Below are 20,925 nucleotides of genomic sequence, written 5' to 3'. Positions count from 1 at the left end.
GTATTGCTGAAAAAAAGAGACATGTTAAAGTTTTTCATCTTGCATTCATCAGGATACTTCACAAGAACCCCAGTATAAGAGGAAAACAACAATTTATACTGTGTGAGAAGAGAATGCTGATTGGTTGGTAAGTGGATTCTGATTGGTAGAGGCATTACAATGGAGAATGCACCAGTTGATGGTGACTGACAGCTTGACCTTGATTGGTCAAAGTATTGCCCTTGGGAATGAATCAGCAAATGGTTGCCACTTATTTTGTTTAGCTGAAAGAGGCGCAATGTGTGTACGTGTTCCTTCTGTCTGCAAAGAACAGGACCTAATGTGTTAATATACATAACTTCCAATGAACACAAGTGTGCCACTCTGCAAGCCCAACTGACAATCTTAAATTGGTTGCGAAGGATGCCTTCACATTGCAAAGACCATACAAGACTTCCATATGCTGTTTCCATCTGGTCCTTTGACATTGCTAGCCTATTCGCCAAAGTTCCACTTAGGAAGGCATAGATGTTGGTGCTGCAGCAATATATCATGGCGATCTAGACCCACCACCATTGCGTGAATCAGTATTCATTGAACTTATGAACATAGCAATTCTTGCAGTTGAGTTCAGTTTTAATCACACCATATATAGAAACAGGAACTAGAAGCAGGAGTAGGACATTCAGCCCTTTGAGGTTGCTCCGCCGTTCATTATGATCATGGCTGATCATCAAATTCAATATCCTGATCCCCCCCCGCCAGATCTCTTGGACTCTTTAGTCCCAAGATCTATATCTAATTTCTTCTTGAAATCACACAACATTTTGGCATTAATTATTTTCTGTGGTCGTGAAATCCACACATTCACCACTTTCTGGGTGAAGAAATTTCTCCTCACCTCAGTCCTAAAAGGCTTATCCCTTATCCTCAAACTATGACCTCTGGTTCTGGACTCCCCCACCATCGGGAACATTGGCTGGAATTTTACTGCTCTCCCCACCATGGGAATTGGAGCAGTTGAGAGGCGGAACATGGAAAGCTCCGTTGACTTTGAGTGGGATTTTATGGTTTTGGGATGAGTGATTCTATCTGAATCTACTCTGTCTAATCCTGTTATAATTTGTAAGTTTCTATGAGATCCCCTCTCACTCTTCTAAACTTCAGTGAATATAATCCTAACCGACTTAGTCTCTCCTCATATGACAGGTCTGTCATCCAGGGTATAAGCCTGACAAACTTTTGTTGTACTCCCTCTGTCGCAAGGACATCCTTTCTCAGATAAGGACACCAAAACTGCACATAATACTCCAGGTGTGGCCTCACGAACATCCTGTACAATTGCAATAGTATGCCCAAATTGATAGTGTTGCCATGGGATTCTTTAGGTTTAGCTCTCAGAAGCATCTTTGCTGGGTTCCATAGGAAATATGTCTTTGACGGAATAGCACCGAACCTCCTACCCCTTGAATATTTCCAATATGTGGATGAGATCTTTGATATATTTAGAATCATAGAATTCCTACAGTGCAGAAGGAGGCCATTTGGCCCATCGAGCCTGCACCGACAGCAATCCCACCTCGGCCCTATCCCCGTAATCCCATGTATTTACCCTCCAATCCCCCAGGGACACTCAGAGGCAATTTAGCATGGCCAATCTATCTAACCTGCACATCTTTGGAGTGTGGGAGGAAACTGGAGCACCCGGAGGAAACCTACGCAGACACGGGGAGAACGTGCAAGCTCCACATGGACAGTCACCCAAGGCCGGAATTGAACCGGGATCCCTGGCGGTGTGAGGAAGTAGTGCTAACCACTGTGCAACTGTGGAGCCCCTAAATCTGCAGATGTCTGTAACAATTTCCTTACATGTCCTAATGGGCTTCGCCCTGTGCTTAAATGCATATGGTACTGGATTAATCAAATCTGATTCTGATATTTCCTTTCATAATGTGGACTTTAACCTGGTGTTGTTAAAACTCTTACTGGGATTTCCTTTCATAGCCATTGACAGAAATAAGACAAATGTTTCCCACTCCTCCCTCACCCCAATCTGAGCCCCTTCTACTCAACCACTCTAAAACCCATTAGTTCTAAATGTTGGTAGTGTTGTAACTAAAGACGCCAGTCTCTTGTCACCAATTTACAGAGGAAAGATAGTTATCCATGTATTCTGGCTGGATACAGCTAATAATTGAGCAGAAATTATTGCTCCATAAATGTACAATAATAGCATCACAAAAAAATCAACTTAAAATCATTAAAAGGCACTATGGTGGTTAGCACTGCTACCTCACAGCGCCAGGGACCTGGGTTCGATTCGCAGCTTGGGTCACTGTCTGTGTGGAGTTTGCACGTTCTCCCCGTGTCTGCGTGGGTTTCCTCTGGGTGTTCCGGTTTCCTCCCACAGTCCAAAAGATGCACTGGTTAAGTGAATTAGCCATGCTAAATTCTTCCTCAGTGTACCTGAACAGGCGCCAGAGTGTGGCGACTAGGGGATTTTCACAGTAACTTCATTGCTGTGTTAACATAAGCCTACTTGTGACATTAATAAACTTAAACTGGAATCATAGAATCCCTACAGTGTAGGAGGAGGTCATTCAGCCCATCGGGTCTGCACTGAAAACAATCCCACCCAGGCCCTACCCCATAATCCCACATATTTACCCTGTTAGTCCTTTTGACAATAAGGGGCAAATTAGCATAGCCAATCCACCTAATACGCACATCCTTGGAGTGTGGGAGGAAACTGGAGCATCTGGAGGAAACCCACGCAGACATCGGGAGAACAAGCAAACTCCACACAGTCACCCAAGGCCAGAATCGCACCCAGATCCCTGGCACTAAGAGGCAGCAGTGCTAATCACTGAGTAACTCAACTTATGTGAGAAAAACTGATATAACAACACCATGGGGGAGATTCTCCCAGCCTGCTGCGCTGCTCTAGCAGGGCCAGAGGGGGAGGGATAGGGCATGAGGAAGGGGGCAATCGGTGAGGGTAGGAGGATTCCCGCTGCCACTCTGCATTTGGGATCTGCGGCAGAGCGAAGGATGACGGTGATTGGGGCTGGCCACCTGGGTGGGGGTATGTGGGAGGGTAGGGCATGGACTGTCGGCAGGGGGGGAATGGAGATCAGGACTGGTCAGGAGGCAGGGGACATCGGGGCTGGCCCAGAGGAGTCCGCGAGGCCAGCGATTGGGAGGGTGGGGAGGTTGGAGGGGCAGTGATGGGGTGTTGGGCTGGCCAGTGATCTGGAGGCCGGGGATTCGGGGCCACTGCGCTGACGGATCGGTGCATGTGCAGTGGCCCGCTCAACGCTATGCTGCTGACCTCTCCAGCAGGAATAGGCCCCACCCCTGATTTCAGAGGGAATCCCACAAGGGCACTCTGTGATGCATGAAGTGTCGGAGATTCATTCTGAAAATCACACTACAAAAGCCAGCGGGAGTGCCTCCTGTTTTCACAAGAATTGGGGATTTAGAATTCATTAGGGAGAATCCGGCCCTTATATTTACATAGCATCTTTAACATAATAAATCATTCCATAAAACCTCACAAGTCACAAAATATGGCACCAAGTCACAAAAAGACATTTGACCAAAAGCTTGGACAACGGGATATGTTTTAAGGAGTGTCTTAAAGCAGGAATGTGAGGTAGAGAGATGGGCAGAGGGTATTCCAGAACTTCGGGACGAGGTAACTAAAGATGCAGCCAACAATGATGGAGCGATTAAAATCGGGACTGCTGAAGAGGCCGGAATCAGAGGAGCACTGATATTACGGAGGCTTGTGGGGTTTGTGGAGATTACAGGGATAGAAAGGGGCAAAGCCATGAGGGGCTTTGAAAGCAGGGATGGGAATTTTAAAGTCAAGGCGTTACTTGATTGGAAGTCGAAGTAAGTCGGTGAGGTCAGGGGTGACAGGGAAACGGGACTTGGTGCAAGTCGGGACATGGACAGAGATGAGGATGAGCTCAACTTTACAGAAGGTAGAAAGTGGGAGACCAGTGGGACTGGGGTCGCAAAGGTATGAACGAGGAGAAAATAAATAAAAGTGTTAGTTTTATGGATGCTTCAAGACAGCAGCTTGAAATAGGTTGGAGGAGGTGAGAGCCAGACAGAGTTAGGCCAGAGGCGAGGAGATGCGTTACATTTGCTCAACTGATTTAATCAATTAGCTTTATAATTTATTGAAATTCTGTACTCCAAAACCTCAAACATTCTAGATCAAAAACCCAAAAGAATTATCCACCGCAATGTTGGAGAATGATTGGCAAACAGCAGGCAGCTACTTAATTACAGCAGCAGCTTTTTTTAAGAGATGCTATTTTTACAACATGCACACAACACTTCTGCTTTCTCCTTGTTTCCTTCTTAATATTTCCTTCACGTCAAGCCAATGTAAACTCTAATATCCCACATGCAATCACACTGATGGGCTTAACTGTGGGCAATCTGATCACCACCCGTAGAAATGAAAGACACGTTAAGCCCTTCTTTTAACTGAAACTGGCCAACGGGGATGGGTTCTTTTGGATTGCATAGTCATTTCACGCCTCGTTCCCATTTGAGAATGGAATCTGGCAGGGTTGTAAAACCAGCATCTGATCTAACCACATCTGACATCCCAGGTGACAAGAGGTTAAAAATGGGATCTTTAACGCTTTGGACAGAATCCTGTCAAAGAAGCTTTTCCCCAGAATGTAAGCTGTCTTTTCCCTTTTCAGGTGCCAGCAAGTTTGTTGTTTAGCTCCAGCGTTTTCTGTTTCTAATGAGCAAACATTAAATGTGAGAGACAGACTCAGTGGGAGGCTGACAGAGTGTGATTCTTTCCCGAGAAAAGGCAAGAAGGGGAGTGATTATGGTGTGAAAATCATAGTTTGCGGTCCAAATTAGTAAGACAAGTGGAGGGATATAGAGAGCTGTGTCTAAGGGTCGTGCTAAAATACCCCATGGATGGGGGACCATAAGCCAAAATAACCAAATTTATCAAATATCTCCAAATGAAGAGGTACCAACAAGATTTAAATTCTTGTAACTTTAACACAAACCAGAAACAACACAATTCGCAAATTAACAGGCAGATGATACTTGAAATAAATATGATAAAGAACAAAGAACAAAGAACAGTACAGCACAGGAAACAGGCCCTTCGGCCCTCCAAGCCTGTGCCGCTCCTTGGTCCAACTAGACCAATCGTTTGTATCCCTCCATTCCCAGGCTGCTCATGTGACTATCCAGGTAAGTCTTAAACGATGTCAGCGTGCCTGCCTTCCACCACCCTACTTGGCAGCGCATTCCAGGCCCCCACCACCCTCTGTGTAAAAAACTTCCCTCTAATATCTGAGTTATACTTCGCCCCTCTCACCTTGAGCCCGTGACCCCTCGTGAACGTCATTTCTGATCTGGGAAAAAGCTTCCCACCGGTCACCCTATCTATCCCCTTCATAATCTTGTACACCTCTATTAGATCTCCCCTCATTCTCCGTCTTTCCAGGGAGAACAACCCCAGTTTACCCAATCTCTCCTCATAGCTAAGACCCTCCATACCAGGCAACATCCTGGTAAACCTTCTCTGCACTCTCTCTAACGCCTCCACGTCCTTCTGGTAGTGCGGCGACCAGAACTGGACGCAGTACTCCAAATGTGGCCTAACCAGCGTTCTATACAGCTGCATCATCAGGCTCCAGCTTCTATACTTTTATACATTTATGATGTGGAGATGCCGGCATTGGACTCGGGTGGGCACAGGTAAGGAGCCTCACAACACCAGGTTAAAGTTCAACAGGTTTATTTGGAATCACAAGCTTTTGGAGCGCTGCTCCTTCATCAGGTGACTCACCTGAGGAAGGAGCAGCCTTATCACCTATGAACCCTCTCTCCCTCGAGTCAAGACTGTCCTGATGGTGCAGTTCTCCAGAGTTCCTTTTCAACCGGTCAACCAATAACACCCAGTTCACAGTTTGACCACATCACAGAAAACACCAAGTTCTTTAACATCTCAAAGCGATTCACACAGATTTCCAGGTTTCAGCCAGCTTTCTAGAGCTCAGGTCTCCTTTTTATGATATGAAGATGCCAGCTGGGGTAGGCACAGTAAGAAGTCTCACAACACCAGGTTAAAGTCCAACAGGTTTGTTTGGAATCACGAGCTTTCAGAGCACTGCTCCTTCGTCTGAAGGAGCAGTGCTCTGAAAGCTCGTGATTCCAAACAAACCTGTTGGACTTTAACCCCTTTTAATTCCCAGCGGACAAACTGACCTCTTCCCAAGAGTGATTTCCTTCTTTCCCTTACAAGACTTTTCCACATTCCTCTTTTTGCTTCTGTCTATTTCCTCTTTGTGTCTGCATCTGTGCCATCACCCTCCAGCTTCTCTGCTTGTATCTCTCCTTTCTATCTGCAGTTCTCCTTTGTGTCGGTCAGCCACTTGGCATTAGAATGTTAAATCCCTTCCAGTCAGTACTGCTTTCAGGTCAAGGGTCGTCAGGTCACATGAACCAGTATTTTTTATTAACCAAGAAAATTGCACTTGATCCTTTGACAATTGATGTAAGCTTTTAAATGTTCCTTTTAAAACACTTAAAAAGAAATATATATGCCACAGACATCTTAAAGAAATGACAAATTTTCCTTCCTGCACACCTTCCAGTCATCAAAGTAGATAAAAGAAGAATTAAAGAGAAGGTTAATGCATTGGTGGTGTCTGCTCAGGCAAGGTATATTTGATATGCAGATGCCGGCGTTGGACTGGGGTGGGCACAATAAGAAGTCTCACAACACCAGGTTAAAGTCCAACAGGACTCACCTGATGAAGGAGCAGCACTCCGAAAGCTCATGATTCCAAATAAACCTGTTGGACTTTAACCTGGTGTTGTGAGACTTCTTACTAAGGTATATTTGAGCTAAGTAAATGAATAATAAGAGATTTGCTATCACAATCAGTGTATCTTAGAAACCACTAGATTGTATGAAAGAGGGAACATAATAAATATGTGTTGTGGAAAGAGTTTCGATAATTTATCCAGATAGTTTCTTGAATTGGTATGTTGCATGTCCAATAAGAAAGGATGCAATGTTAGACCTTGATCTCTGTAGAAAATTAGAATAAGTAACCCGAGGTTATGTTATTGATTGGAAAAAAAGAATTGGAGTTCACACTTAAACTAAGGGACAATCAATAAAATCTCCCCCCCCTCACCCCCCCCCCGCCCCCCCATTGCTTTTTGCACCTTAGATCAGGATGAGGTAATCCCTGGTGAGATTAGATTCAGAGTAAAATTATTTCTGCATTGATCCAAGAATGCACTGTTATCCGAATTGCTGCTGCACTAAAGTGGTACTTCCATTTTTCATCCCAGTTCTAAGACTGCCAATTATTGCTGAAATTCTAATCTGCGGATGATCATTTATTGAGCGTACGAAGCCTGTCCCTGCAATAGCCATTACAGCTTTCAAGAAAGACTTCCAGCAGCATGCACCATAGTAGAAAAATTAGAATGCCCACCAAGTGGACATAAGGGGCTGGATTTTCATTTGCAAGGCAGATACTGGGAGTTGGGAAAATTTCTAGCTGCTTCACATGAAAGTGCCTTCAGACATTGGATATTCCTTCCTGGGGCCAGGTGCAGACTCCTTCTCCCCCTCCCCAACCCCCTTCTCCACCCCCCTTCTCCCCAGTTAGACCAGCTGACATGGGAAAAAAATTGGAGGCAGCTACAAAGAGTATGAGGGGCACAGCCGGGCTGTTCAAAAGGCCTACCTCGATGCTGCAGTAAATTGTCACAGTTAAAATAAAAGCAAGAAGGTCCTTTAGCCCTCACCCTCCACAAAATCCCCATGCCCTATCCACGCCACCTCGTGCCCTTCACCAACCCTTCCATGGCCTCTCATACACTCCATACTAACCTATGAATCCAACCAACACTTATGACCCTTCATGCCTGCCATGCCAAAGTATGGCCCCCACCCTCAATGGCCCCTCTTGCTCCTCATGCCAAGCTATGGCACTTCCATGCTCATTCATCCATGTATACTACCAATAAACCCTATGGTGACAATAGAATGTGTTAACAAAGCTTTAAAACAGTCATAGAATCATAGAAACCCTACAGTGCAGACTCGGCCCATCGAGTCTGCACTGACCACAATCCCACCCAGGCCCTACCCCCCACATATTTACCCGCTAATCCCTCTAACCTACGCATTTTAGGATTCTAATTTTTAACCTGGCCAATCAACCTAACCCGCACACCTTTGGACTGTGGGAGGAAACCGGAGCACCCGGAGGAAACCCACGCAGACACGAGGAGAATGTGCAAACTCCACACAGACAGTGACCCGAGCCGGGAATCGAACCCGGGACCCTGGCGCTGTGAAGCAGCAGTGCTAACCGCTGCGCTACCGTGCCGCCCGTTTTTTTTTCTCTCATTCAATGATAATTTTCTCTCATTCAATGATAATTTTCTACTTATTTAAAAAAAAATTATTACAGCCCAAAAGAAGTGTCAATCACCCAGGCCCTATAAAATACCAACAGCAGAAACTGCATGCATTTGAAACCTCCTTATTTTGTGCAAATTAACATTGTGAAATTGACAGAAGGAATCAAAGAGCCAGAGCAATTAATCAAGCGATGGGGTTCAGGTGTTTCAGTACTCAAATGGATGCCTGAACTCTCAAACAAGAATATATGAGGGGCCATAAGGGTTGATTGGGGATGCATACCTTGACATAGGGGCATGAGGAGGAACTTTTGAACTGACCTTCCAAAAGGTTTCCTCATGCATACCATAGTTCATGGGGTGTTATGAACCATGACTCATTGAAAAGTTGGCCCAACTCTATGAAATTCCTGGAGGACTAGGACATGGCTGTCCTTGAAATGGAACCAACTGGGTCGGAAATGCAGGGTGTGGGCTTGCGACCCAAACCAGCCAATACCCCTTAAAAGACACCATTAAAAATGAGACACTGCCAGAAGTCCTAGAATTAGGTCTTGGTGCCCATTTCTATAAGTTGACAGAGTCTCCCTGACCCTGTGAAAATCAAGCCCAATGTTTCTGTGGCAACCATTTCCGACAGCAATAAATCATAGTGGAACCTGCTGGACATGTAATTAATTAGCCTCTTACAAATTACTGTTTATAATTACAGCACGAGGATTTGTAAGAAGCTGCCTTGAGATGCAAGTCCAGCTTCTTTCTATCCTTAAGCAAATTTCCTTGCACCTTTGTGCCCATCACGTCAATCCAGCCAATGCAAACAGCTGTCAGCTATCAACCATTTTTCTCAACTGTGCCAAATATGTGATCATTGCAAATAATGACAAATGCACCAACTGTACAGTGTCACTGGAGTCACTGTGCCATTAATGCCAGGCATCAGTGCCAGCTAGTAGTGCCAGCAATGTCAAAGACATATCTCAGATAGCTCTTTCAGCGATGCTAATTGTACCTGGCAACTGCATCATACGTTTCACTTAAATAAACTACATTCTCTGTGCCAAAATTTTATCATTGCGCCTGCCAACTTTGTCTATTTCTGTCTCTCGAAGAAAAAAAAACATGATGCCTTAGGACTAATAATATTCATTACTACTTACAGGATTTCCCCAGTGCATTAGGCGTGAATGCCTATAAATTCAATTTTAAATTAAACTTCAGCTGCAGAATAAGAAGTAGTCAATGATGAAGTGATCTCAACTTGTACTGAAAAGAAAATGGAACGCACGACACAGCAGACTCTGATTGTTCTTGCAACTGTGAGGTCCAGGAGTGAGAATCTGAGCACGACAACAACTCACAAATCATTACCTTCACAGCTCGGTGACCTCTATCCCTGGGAAGGACAGCAGAAGAAGTGCCAGGAGAGTCCCCAGCACCTGAACATACCCTTTACCAAAACCTGAAAGCGGCAGCACTCTCTAATCCCTCACGCCACCTCTGGAATTTTCTGCAGGATTTGCAAATCTGTCACCCAACACCTCTTGGCAATCCACTCTATCTTCTCTCCTAAAATCTGTTGGTGTCCTCCACAAAGTTTCTTCTTAGCAGATTTCTCAATAACAGTAAAAGGAACACATGGGAGTTCTAAGATTTTGACCCAGTAACAGTGAAGAAGCAGGCAAGACAAGCATGGTGTGTGACTGGGGGCATGCAGGTGGTGCCCTTCCTGTACACTTGCTGCCCTTGTCCTTCTAGAGATAGAGGTCACAGTTTGGAAGATGCTGTTGGAGGAACATTGGTATGCTCCTGCAGAGCATCTTGTATATGGTACCCACTGCTGCCATTGTGCACTCACAGTGGAAGGAGTGATGGTGGAGGTCAAATGCTGCCTTCACGCCACTGACAAGTTATAATGGCCGTGTCCCAAAACTGAACACAGTTGTTTTTGATTTGATTTATTACTGTCATATGTATTAGTATACAGTGAAAAGTATTGTTTCTTGCATGCTATGCAGACAAAGCATTCCATTCATAGAGAAAGAAAGGTAAGGGTGCAGAATTTGGTATTACAGTCATTGCTAGAGTGTAGAGACAGATCGGCTTAATATAAGGTAGATCCATTCAAAAGTCTGATGGCAGCAGGGAAGAAGCTATTCTTGAGTCAGTTGGTACTTGATTTTTGTATCTTTTTCTCGATGGAAGAAGGTGGAAGAGAGTGTGCCTGCAGTGCATGGGGTCCTTGATTATGCTGGCTGCTTTTCCGATGCAGCGGGAAGTGTAGATATAGTCAATGGATGGGAGGCTGGTTTGAGTGATGGACTGGGCTACATTCATGACCCTTTGTAGTTTCTTGCAGTCTTCGTCAGAGCAGGAGTCCAGATGGTACCCAACCAAGGCTCTGTACAACTGAAGAAAGCTTTATGCCCCTTGTGTTCCCAAGCTGATGATTTGTGGGCTACATTCCATTACATTTTTTGATTATTTTCTGTGCCTGTGCACAAGCTTTCAGTGATCTGTGTACATGAACATCCGAATACCTCTGATCTTAGTGCCTTGGCATTTTACAGAAAACTGATTTTTCTAAGGTGGCTGACTCACGCCTCCCCATAGTTTTGCCCACTCACTTCTTATCCATTTCCAATTTCTTGCTTCCATCTATACAGATTACTGTGCCTCCTACCTTACAACGTCGAGACTGGTGTATAGAGCTCTCTGTTGCCCGATGCAGGTCATTAATATATATGCCTGGGGCGTACTACTTGTCACATCCCATCACAGTGCTTTATCCCATAGTCACTGTCTCCTACCTCCCAACCAATTATCATAAAAACTCTTTATCTTTCAATGTGGCAGTAGGCAGACAGTTTAAAAATGTGATCTTGTATCTACTACAGATTAAATAGACTCATGATGGCAACACTTGGCTTTAATCACTGACCTTGGCACTACTCCCTGTAAGAGAACATTACTTAAAATTAATATCTTGCATTATGCATTATGGTTGGGTTTTCATGAGAATCAGTTATAAAAGTATGTAGTAGCTCTGCTATAAGCCGTTACTGTCACCCAATTTATTTTCAAAATGGTAATTATTATTTGTTGTTGGTGATAGATTATGTCATTAAATCCAAAGCCTGAATGGAAAACCATTTCTGTTTCGAGAGGCTGTGCCTGTGTGTAGTTCACAAGCCTAACCACTCAATTACATCTCAGCCCTTAAGTAGATATTGGAATACTCAAGAAAGTTCAAAGCACCTTTTTTTTATTGCTGTTGCTCAAAACCTCACGGAGAAGCATTGTGGAGGCAAAAGAGGAGAGAGATATGAAATGGGCTACCAAATCCTGATCATCCGTTTTACACAGCTTCCTCCCTGCTGCCATCAGACTTTTGAATGGACCTATCTCATGTGAATCTGTGGAATTCTCTCCCACAGAAAGCTGTTGGGGTCAGTTTGTTAAGAAGGGAGCTGGATGTGGCCCTTGCGGTTAAATGGATCAAAGGATATGGAGAGAAAGTGAGAGGGGGATACTGAGAGCAAGATCAGCCACGATCATATTAAATGGTGGTGCAGGCAGGAAGGGCCCACTCCTGCACCTATTTTCGATGTTAAGTTAATCGTTTTCTAGACCCTAGCTATGGCTATAACACTACATTCTTCACCCTCTCCTTGCCTTCTCTATGAATGGTATGCTTTGTCTGTATAGCGAGCAAGAAACAATACTTCTCACTGCATACTAATACATGTGACGAGAATAAATCAAATCATTGTTGGACAGAGACCAGATAGCACCCCTGCCTATTCAAACAGGCATGATAGATTTTGTGGCACTTTTTTCAAAGTACATCGATCTCGCCAACAGTCATGGCTCAGCTACCATCGCCAAAACAGAATATCTGATTAGCTACATTGCTCTATTCTTGTGCCTGTGAAGCAACAGCAACTATGCTCGAAGAGTCACTCCTTGCTTACCCCTCAGGTTAGATGTCCGAAATGCAATGAACATTATAAACATTAACTGTGAGTGTAAATGTGGTGAGTTCCATACAGTATTGGAAGAAACCGATTTGATTTGCCTCTTACATAATGTTGGCCGTTCACGCCAGTGGGATTCTCCGACCCTGCCAGCAGTGCACTCCCGCCCGCGGGTTTCCCACCAGCGTGAGGTGACATCAATAGGAATTCCCATTGACCGCTTGCAAACAATGCGCCACCTCCCACCGGCAGGAAACAGGTGGCTGAGAGGCCGGAGAATCTCACCCATTGACTTTCAGCAGTCCAGTAATATACTTCATTTATAACATTTCTTAAAGTATGTTTTTGGGAAAAAAATCACTTGCCTGCGAAGTACTTTATAAGTTCATAAGATATAGGAGCAGAATTAGGCCATTTGGCCCATCGAGTCTGCTCCGCCATTCGATCATGGCTGATAGGCTCCTCATCCCCATTTTCCTGCCTTCTCCCCATAACCCTTCAATCCATTACCAATTAAAAATCTGTCCAACTCCTCCTTAAATTTACTCACTGTCCCAGCATCCACTGCACTTTGACGTAGTGCATTTCACAGATTCACAACTCTTTGGGAGAAGTAGTTTCTCCTCAACTCTGTTTTTAATTTGCTGTTTTAAATTAACCTCTCATCCTAGACTGTCCCACAAGAGGAAGCATCTGCTCCACATCTACTTTATCCATACGTTTTATCATCTTGTATACCTCAATTTGATCTCCCCTCATTCTTCTAAATTCCGGAGAGGAAAGGCCAAAACTGTTCGATCTCACTTCATACGACAAACCCCTCATCTCTGGAATCAATCCAGTGGACTATTAATCCAGAAACTCAACTAACGTTCTGGGGACCCGGGTTCGAATCCCACCACTGCAGATGGTGGAATTTGAATTCAATTAAAGAAAAGAATATCTGAAATTAAAAATCCACTGATGACCATTAAAGCATTAGAGAAAATGCTGGAAAATCTCAGCAAGTCTGGCAGCATCTGTAAGGAGAGAAAAGAGCTGACGCTTCGAGTCCAGACTACCCTTTGTCAAAGTTGAGCTGAGCTTTAACAAAGGGTCAAAGATGCTGCCAGACCTGCTGAAATTTTCCAGCATTTTCTCTTTTGGTTTCAGATTCCAGCATCTGCAGTAATTTGCTTTTAACCATGAAACCATTATCGATTGTCAGAAAAACCCATCTGGTTCACTAATGTCCTTTAGGGAAGGAAATCTGCCGTCCTTACCTGGTCTGCCCTATGTGTGACTTCAGAGTCACAGCAATGTGGTTGACTCTCAACTGCCCTCGGGCAACTAGGGATGGGCAATAAATGCTGGCCAGCCAGTGACGCTCATGTCCCACAAATGAATATAAAAAAGTGTTGTGCGAAATCTTGTGCTAAACCATGTTGTGCGTATAGTTAGGAGAATGGTTAATAAAATGTAAAGTATACCAGCGCTGCAGTACTTTGCCAAGCATAATTATGGAATGATCCAATGCAAGTCCATGGTCACCAATGCCCTTTTAAGGCATGCTACCTGAAGGAGGAGGAGAGTTTAAGAACAGCCTTGCTTCCAGCAGTCTTTGTCAATCCCGACCAAGGATAATGGAAGACACACAGGATGATAAAAGCTAGTGGCAGCGATAAAGACAATGGGCGGGATTTTCTGTGCCCCCCGTTGCATGTTTCGTGGTGACAGAGGTGGTCTACCACTCACCACCGGCAAGATATTCTCCATTGTCAACAGGGTTTCCTGTTATATGGACCTCCGACATCAGGAAGCCCACGGAGGGGAATTTGCTGTCAGCGGACCAAAAGATCCTGCCGGCAGGAAAGTTCCAGCCAATGGAAAAAAGTACCAAATAAAAAGCCCAGTGACTGAAAAAGCAGGAAGCAAAATGACTGCGGATTCAACTTCCTGTTCTTCTGCACCTGCTTATGCCATGCCTCAAGGCAGCAGAGATAGAGAGATTGAAGGAAAAGGAAGATGTGTACTGTGCCATTCCAAGCAAAGACTGTAATCAATGCCACAGAGTACATAACTTCTCAGAACTCCAGGCAGGAGAATGAATGTAGATTCATGACCCAAATCAGGAAAGACAGGTTTTGAAAAAAGCATTCCATCCGCATTCTTGTCTTATGGAGATTGTAAGTGGAATAGTGAGAAGAAACAGAAGTGCACTTGTATCTAGAAGAAGGCAACCTTCAATGGAATGAAGATTAGGAAGATGACCTGAACACTTGTTGCTGATGATTCACATAGCGAGTTTGAGAGAGAACATGATCCTATATATGGGCTGGGTTGTTAAGTATGTTCAAGGCTGAGATAGACAGTTTTTTAATCAGTAAGGGAATCAAGGGTTATGAGGATAAGGCAGAGAAGCGGAGTTGAGGATTATATCAGATCAGTCATGAGCTGATTGAATGGTGGAGCAGACTCAAGAGGCCGAATGGTCTACTTCAGCTCCTAAGTCTATAGTCCTGTGGTCCTACATCCTCCGAGAATGAGGCCAGGGAGAGGAGTGAATGCACTATAAAGGATATTGCCATTAACCAGGAATGAAGGCAGATTTTTGTTCATCCATTGCCCTTGCTCCAAGTAGCTTGCTAGGTCATGTCAGAGGTCAGTTAAGATTCAACCATTTTGCTGTGGGTCTGGAGTCACATGTAGGCCAGACCAGCTAAGGACGGCAGATTTCCTTCCCTAAACGACATTCGTGAACCAGATGGGTTTTTACAACAATTGATCCAGATTTTAAAAAAAATTGAATTCACATTTTACCATCTGGTGAGATTTGAACCCTGGGTCGCTGATTACTAGTGACAGTACCACTATGCCAACACTTCCGCTTCTTTGTGGGGAGATAAGGTGATGCATTGAATAGAGGCAGAGGCCTGGGTGGAGATGCAATGTAAAGGACTAATGATAAATATGTAAATAGACTGTCTACATCACCAATGATCATTGTAGAAGAATGTTTAATAAAAGGTAAAGCTTACCAACAATTTTGCCTCCATGAGTCTCTGACCAAAGAGGATTTAAGTTAAGAAACATAGAATTTTTAAATGTGAGGCAGCACTACTGTCTCAAGGCGCAAGGGACTGGGGTTCGATTGCCAGCTTAGGTCACTGTCTGTGCGGAGTCTGCACATTCTCCTTGTGTCTGTGTGGGTTTCTTCCGGGTGCTACAGTTTCCTTCCACAGTCTGGAAGATGTGCTGGTTAGGTGCATTGGCCATGCTAAACTCCCCCTCAGTATACCCAAACAGGCATCGGAGTGTGGTGACTAGGGGATTTTCACAGCAACTTCACTGTAGTGTTAATGTAAGCATACTTGTGACAATAATAAATAAACTTTTAGTTGTATTTATGGTAACAATAGAAGGGACTGGTACTTCTCTTGTGCATGGAAATTACAGTATAACTGGTTACTAAGGCTTTTAATTCTTAAAGAGTACAACGTTGTGTGGAATGTATTAGTGTCAGCACAACAGTGAGATGATATCACTCCAAATGAAAGAGTTGGCATGACTTCTTTTAAACATACCTTCCACACACACTCTTTTCCCTTTGGGGAATAGTAGGGAAGTAGTGGAAGGATTCCTGAACTGATTATTAGCCCGCTGAACCGCGCTAGGAACACGTCTTCCTTGGCCAACAAGTCCTGGCATGGGACATGAACCCAGAATTTCTGCTCAAGAAGTGGAGATGCTACCACTGTGCCGAAGACCCCTTGTTGGCATGGTGAGTGTGAAGGAATCCTTGACAACCAGCAGTCACCGTTAGTTATTTTTACATCCACAGAAACAATTTCCTTTTTATTGAAGCAATATCGGAACAGATTTCCATTACAGTGGTCCCTCATTAAATATGGAGCAAAGGGAGCTAATTAAACCAATTGATTTAGATTCACTCATGTGTTAACTAGCATTCAAATAAGGAAGCTGTAAGTACTTGCATATTGTAACAAGCTGACAGTTTTGTTCTTATAATCTGTTGAAAGTAGCCAAAGCAATAAGTTGAAAAAAAAACTATAAATAATATTTTGGAACACAATTTTTCTTTTTATTCATTTAGTGCCCTAACTTTAAATTTAATTCTCAAAGCTTGTAATTAAATATCTTAAGTTAATGTTCTATCTTTTCCATAGTGATGGGGTCATATGTAAGTTGATATAATCTCTTACCATTTGCTTATTAACCTGCAGTAATTAACTCCTCAATGAGAATTAGGGAGCACATTTTGCCTGTACTATTGTTGGAAAAGTGGCATATACATTTAGGATGTAGTCATTGTCCTGATAGAGAAAAGCAATGATGCTAACAATCATTGCAACATTGCTTGTGAACCACAAGCTGAAGGTTGCAAACCCAACAAGAATGGGAAATGTTTTTAATGCTCCAGATATTGTTTCTATTCAAATTCCTATGGAGGATATCCTGTCTGTGCCTTCTCATTGGCCCAAAAATGACCTGATTGGCAAAACGTTTCATTTTGAGTTGAGTAAAAATTCTGTCAGATTCAGTCCATACATATGCGGCATGGTGGCACAGTGGTTAGCACTGCTGCCTCACAGTGCCAGGGACTCGGGTTCAATTCCAGCCTCGGGTCACTCCAATGTGTGGACTTTGCACATTCTCCCCATGTCTGCGTGGGTTCCCTCTGGGTGCTCCGGTTTCCTCCAACACTCCAAAGATGTGTGGGCTAGGTTGATTGGCCACGCTAAATTGACCCTAGTGTTGGGGGTCCAGCAGAGTAAATATGTGGGGTTGCGGGAATAGGACCTGGGTGGGATGGTGGTCGGTGCAGACTTGATGGGCTGAATGGCCTCCTTCTGCACTGTAGGGATTCTATGATTTTATATCCATACATTTAATGCACTAGTTCAGGCAGCTGACAGTGGATGATATGCTGCTGTGTGTAGGGCCTGGAACAGGGGAACAGAGATGATACCAAATACTGGGACCATTGCTTTGGGGCAGCGGGGGTGTGGAGGGGGGGGGGGGGGGGGGTTGCCTGAGCTCCATGTTTTAAAATGGAGTTTCTTGGCATGACGACTGAGCAAACAGAGCCACAAAACAACTTTTAGAAGTTCAGAAGTGGAGAGTTATGATCTTCTTCAAGTCGGCCTGTCAGTGTCAGGTCAGTTTCATTAGTTGCCGCGCTGCTGCTTCTGACTTTCGTTTCTTTTGAAAAACCCGCCAGAAAACCACAAAGTTGCCGGATGATGAGAAGCGGCAGTGCCCTGACTGTGATGAGAATGTACTTTCTTCAAAAATGGTAAGTGAAGTGGGGAGGGGCGCTGTTTGTGGACTGTTGGGGGAGGAGGGGAAGGTAAGGATGGAGGTTAAAGGGCGGCACAGTGGCACAGTGGTTAGCACTTCTGCCTCACAGTGCCAGGGACCCGGGTTCCATTCCCAACTTGGGTCACTGTCTGTGCGGAGTTTGCACGTTCTCCCCGTGTCTGCATGGGTTTCCTCCGGGTGCTCCGGTTTTCTCCCATGGTCCAAAGATGCACGGATTAGGTTGATTGTCCATGTTAAATTGCCCCTTAGTGTCAGGGGATGAGTCGGGTAAATACGTGAGGTTACAGGGATAGGGCCTGGGTTGGATTGTTGTCAGTGCAGGCTCGATGGGCTGAATAGCCTCTTTCTGCACAGTAGGTATTTGATGATTGAAGAAAGGTTAAAGGGGGGATTGGGGAGAAGTTGGATAGGGTTTTGTGGGCTGAGATTGAGGGGATTAGGGAAGAGGTTGGAGTGGGTTAGAAAGAAGTTTGGAGGCAGTGGGGAAGAGGTTGGAGGGGGATATGGAGCGAGATGGAGGGGGGTTAGGGAGGATGGTGGAGGGGGATTGAGAGGAAGGTGGACGGGGATTGGGAGGGTGGGTGGAGGGTAGTTGTGGAGGAGGTTGGAGGGGGAGTGAGGGGAGGTTGGAGGGGGTCAGGCAGGAAATTGGAAAGGAGTTGAGTAAGTTGGAGAGGAGTTGGGGTGTTGTGGCACATTGGAGATGTGATTGAGGCTGCTTGGGGGGAGGTTGGAGGGAGGGTTGGGGGAACTTGGAGGGATGGTGGGGGAAGGTTTGGGGGAGCTTGAGAGGGGGCTTGGAGGGAAGTTGGAGGAGTTTGGAGGAGAGATTGGGATGGTTGGAGGGTGTTTGGGGGAAATTATTGAGGGATGGGGAATGGTTGGGGGTTTGGAGGAGGCTTGGTGGGGCAAGTTCATTGGGGAGGATGATTGAGGGTGGATTGGAGGGGGTTTGGGTGAGGTTGGAGAGGGGTTGAGGAGAGAATAGCTACACAGTTGAATAATTTTATAAACGTAGTCATTCTTTGTAGCCACTTTGCTGACATCAGTTGATTGCTCTGTGATTAATTGTCCTTAGAGAATCAGCATTGGGCCTCCAATTTTGTCATTGCTATGGTCACTCTGTCTACTGCATTCAAGTAGAATGAAAGAAATGCAAAACCTACATTGATACAGAAGATTTCATAATGTCCCAAATTGCTTTACAGCAAATGAAATACTTTTGAGTTGTGGTCACTGGTATAAAGTCGGCAATGGCAGAGCGGGCTCGAGAGGCTGAATGGGTATTCCTACTCCTGATACTAAATTCAAAGGATGGCTGAGATGAACTGGGGAAGATATCCTTTGTCATCCATAATTATCTTGCGAATAGAGTGTGGAATCATGGTGCACTGTTTATTTTGTAGCGAATGAAATTTACTGTTCCACTGTGGTGGTGGATGGAAAGTTTCGGACTGGAGGCAGGTTGCTAGCGGAGTGCCACAGGAATCAGTGCTTGGTCCTCTGCTCTTTGTGATTTTTATTAATGACTTAGAGGAGGGGGCTAAAGGGTGGATCAGTAAATTTGCTGATGACACCAAGATTGGTGGAGTAGTGGATGAGGTGGAGGGCTGTTGTAGGCTGCAAAGAGACATAGATAGGATGCAAAGCTGGGCTGAAAAATGGCAAATGGAGTTTAACCCTGATAAATATGAGGTGATTCATTTTGGTAGGACAAATTTAAATGTGGATTACAGGGTCAAAGGTAGGGTGCTGAAGACTGTGGAGGAACGGAGAGATCTTGGGGTCCATATCCACAGATCTCTAAAGTTTGCCACTCAAGTGGATAGAGCTGTGAAGAAGGCCTATAGTGTGTTAGCTTTTATTAACAGGGGGTTGGAGTTTAAGAGCCGTGGGGTTATGCTGCAACTGTACAGGACCTTGGTGAGACCACATTTGGAATATTGTCTGCAGTTCTGGTCACCTCACTGTAAGAAGGATGTGGAAGCACTGGAAAGAGTGCAGAGGGGATTTACCAGGATGCTGCCTGGTTTGGAGGGTAGGTCTTATGAGGAAAGGTTGAGGGAGCGAGGGCTGTTCTCTCTGGAGCGGAGGAGGCTGAGGGGAGACTTAATAGAGGTTTATAAAATGATGAAGGGGATAGATAGAGTGAACGTTCAAAGACTATTTCGTCGGGTGGATGAAGCTATTACAAGGGGGCATAACTATAGGGTTCATGGTGGGAGATATAGGAAGGATATCAGAGGTAGGTTCTTTACGCAGAGAGTGGTTGGGGTGTGGAATGGACTGCCTGCAGTGATAGTGGAGTCAGACACTTTAGGAACATTTAAGCAGTTATTGGTTAGGCACATGGAGCACACCAGGGTGATAGGGAGTGGAATAGCTTGATCTTGGTTTCAGATAAAGCTCGGCACAACATCGTGGGCCAAAGGGCCTGTTCTGTGCTGTACTGTTCTATGTTCTATATTCTATCCTAATGCTTTCTGAGGTTTTTTTTGAGGCATTAATTAAAGTTTGGTTGTATAGTTGATATTGAAAATATATTGTACTGAAGAGCAGCAATCAGCAGAGTCTTCAGACTTGTTGATCAATTCAGCACAGATACAATTGTGAACCATTCAGTCTTTGCCCTCTGGTGTCTTAAACATTGAGACACCTGAGGGCTCCAACACTTCTCACTGATGGTGAAGACCTATGTCGTTTAGTCATTCCGCATTGTTGCTCAAGAGTCATTTGACCTTTCTACCCTGTGAGACAACTGATAAAATAGAATCCAGTTACACCCCTTTGTCACAATAATTATATTGGACAATATCATGCACATGGGCAGAATAAGAAGTCTCATAACACCAGGTTAAAGTCCAACAGGTTTATGTGGAATCACGAGCTTTCGGAGCACTGCTCCTTCATCAGGTGAGCGAAGAGGTGGGTTCACAAACACAGCACATTTAGGCAAAGACACAATTGCAAGATAATTCAGATTGGAATGTGAAGAATGTTTGTATGTTCCTGTCAGGATTAAAGGCAAAGTAAATAGGAATAAGGAACCTTGGTTCTCGAGGGAGATTGTAACACTGATTAAGAGGAAGAGAGAGTTGTATGAAATGTACAGGCAGCAAGGAACACATCAGATGCTCGAGGAGTATAAAAAGTGCAAGAAGCTACTTAAGAGGGAAATCAGGAAGGCTAAAAGAAGACATGAGGT

At 44.5% G+C, this 20,925-nt stretch overlaps 1 protein-coding gene and 1 long non-coding RNA gene across 2 annotated transcripts in view; one reads left to right on the top strand and one right to left on the bottom strand.

Moving 5' to 3' along the window:
- The window catches only part of igsf9bb (immunoglobulin superfamily, member 9Bb), a 683,212-nt gene that overhangs the window by 407,509 nt on the left and 254,778 nt on the right, over positions 1 to 20,925 (bottom strand). The window lies entirely within an intron of this gene.
- Positions 49 to 19,102, top strand: LOC144480023 (uncharacterized). The gene is made up of 3 exons (XR_013495602.1): positions 49 to 127; positions 17,620 to 17,694; positions 18,929 to 19,102. It is a non-coding gene; the product is annotated as an uncharacterized LOC144480023 (long non-coding RNA).

The sequence above is a fragment of the Mustelus asterias genome, chromosome 27, assembly GCF_964213995.1.
Source record: "Mustelus asterias chromosome 27, sMusAst1.hap1.1, whole genome shotgun sequence".
Taxonomy (NCBI): domain Eukaryota; kingdom Metazoa; phylum Chordata; class Chondrichthyes; order Carcharhiniformes; family Triakidae; genus Mustelus; species Mustelus asterias.
The sequence above is the reverse complement of the archived record's forward strand: the minus strand, read 5'-3'. Positions and strand labels throughout refer to the sequence as shown.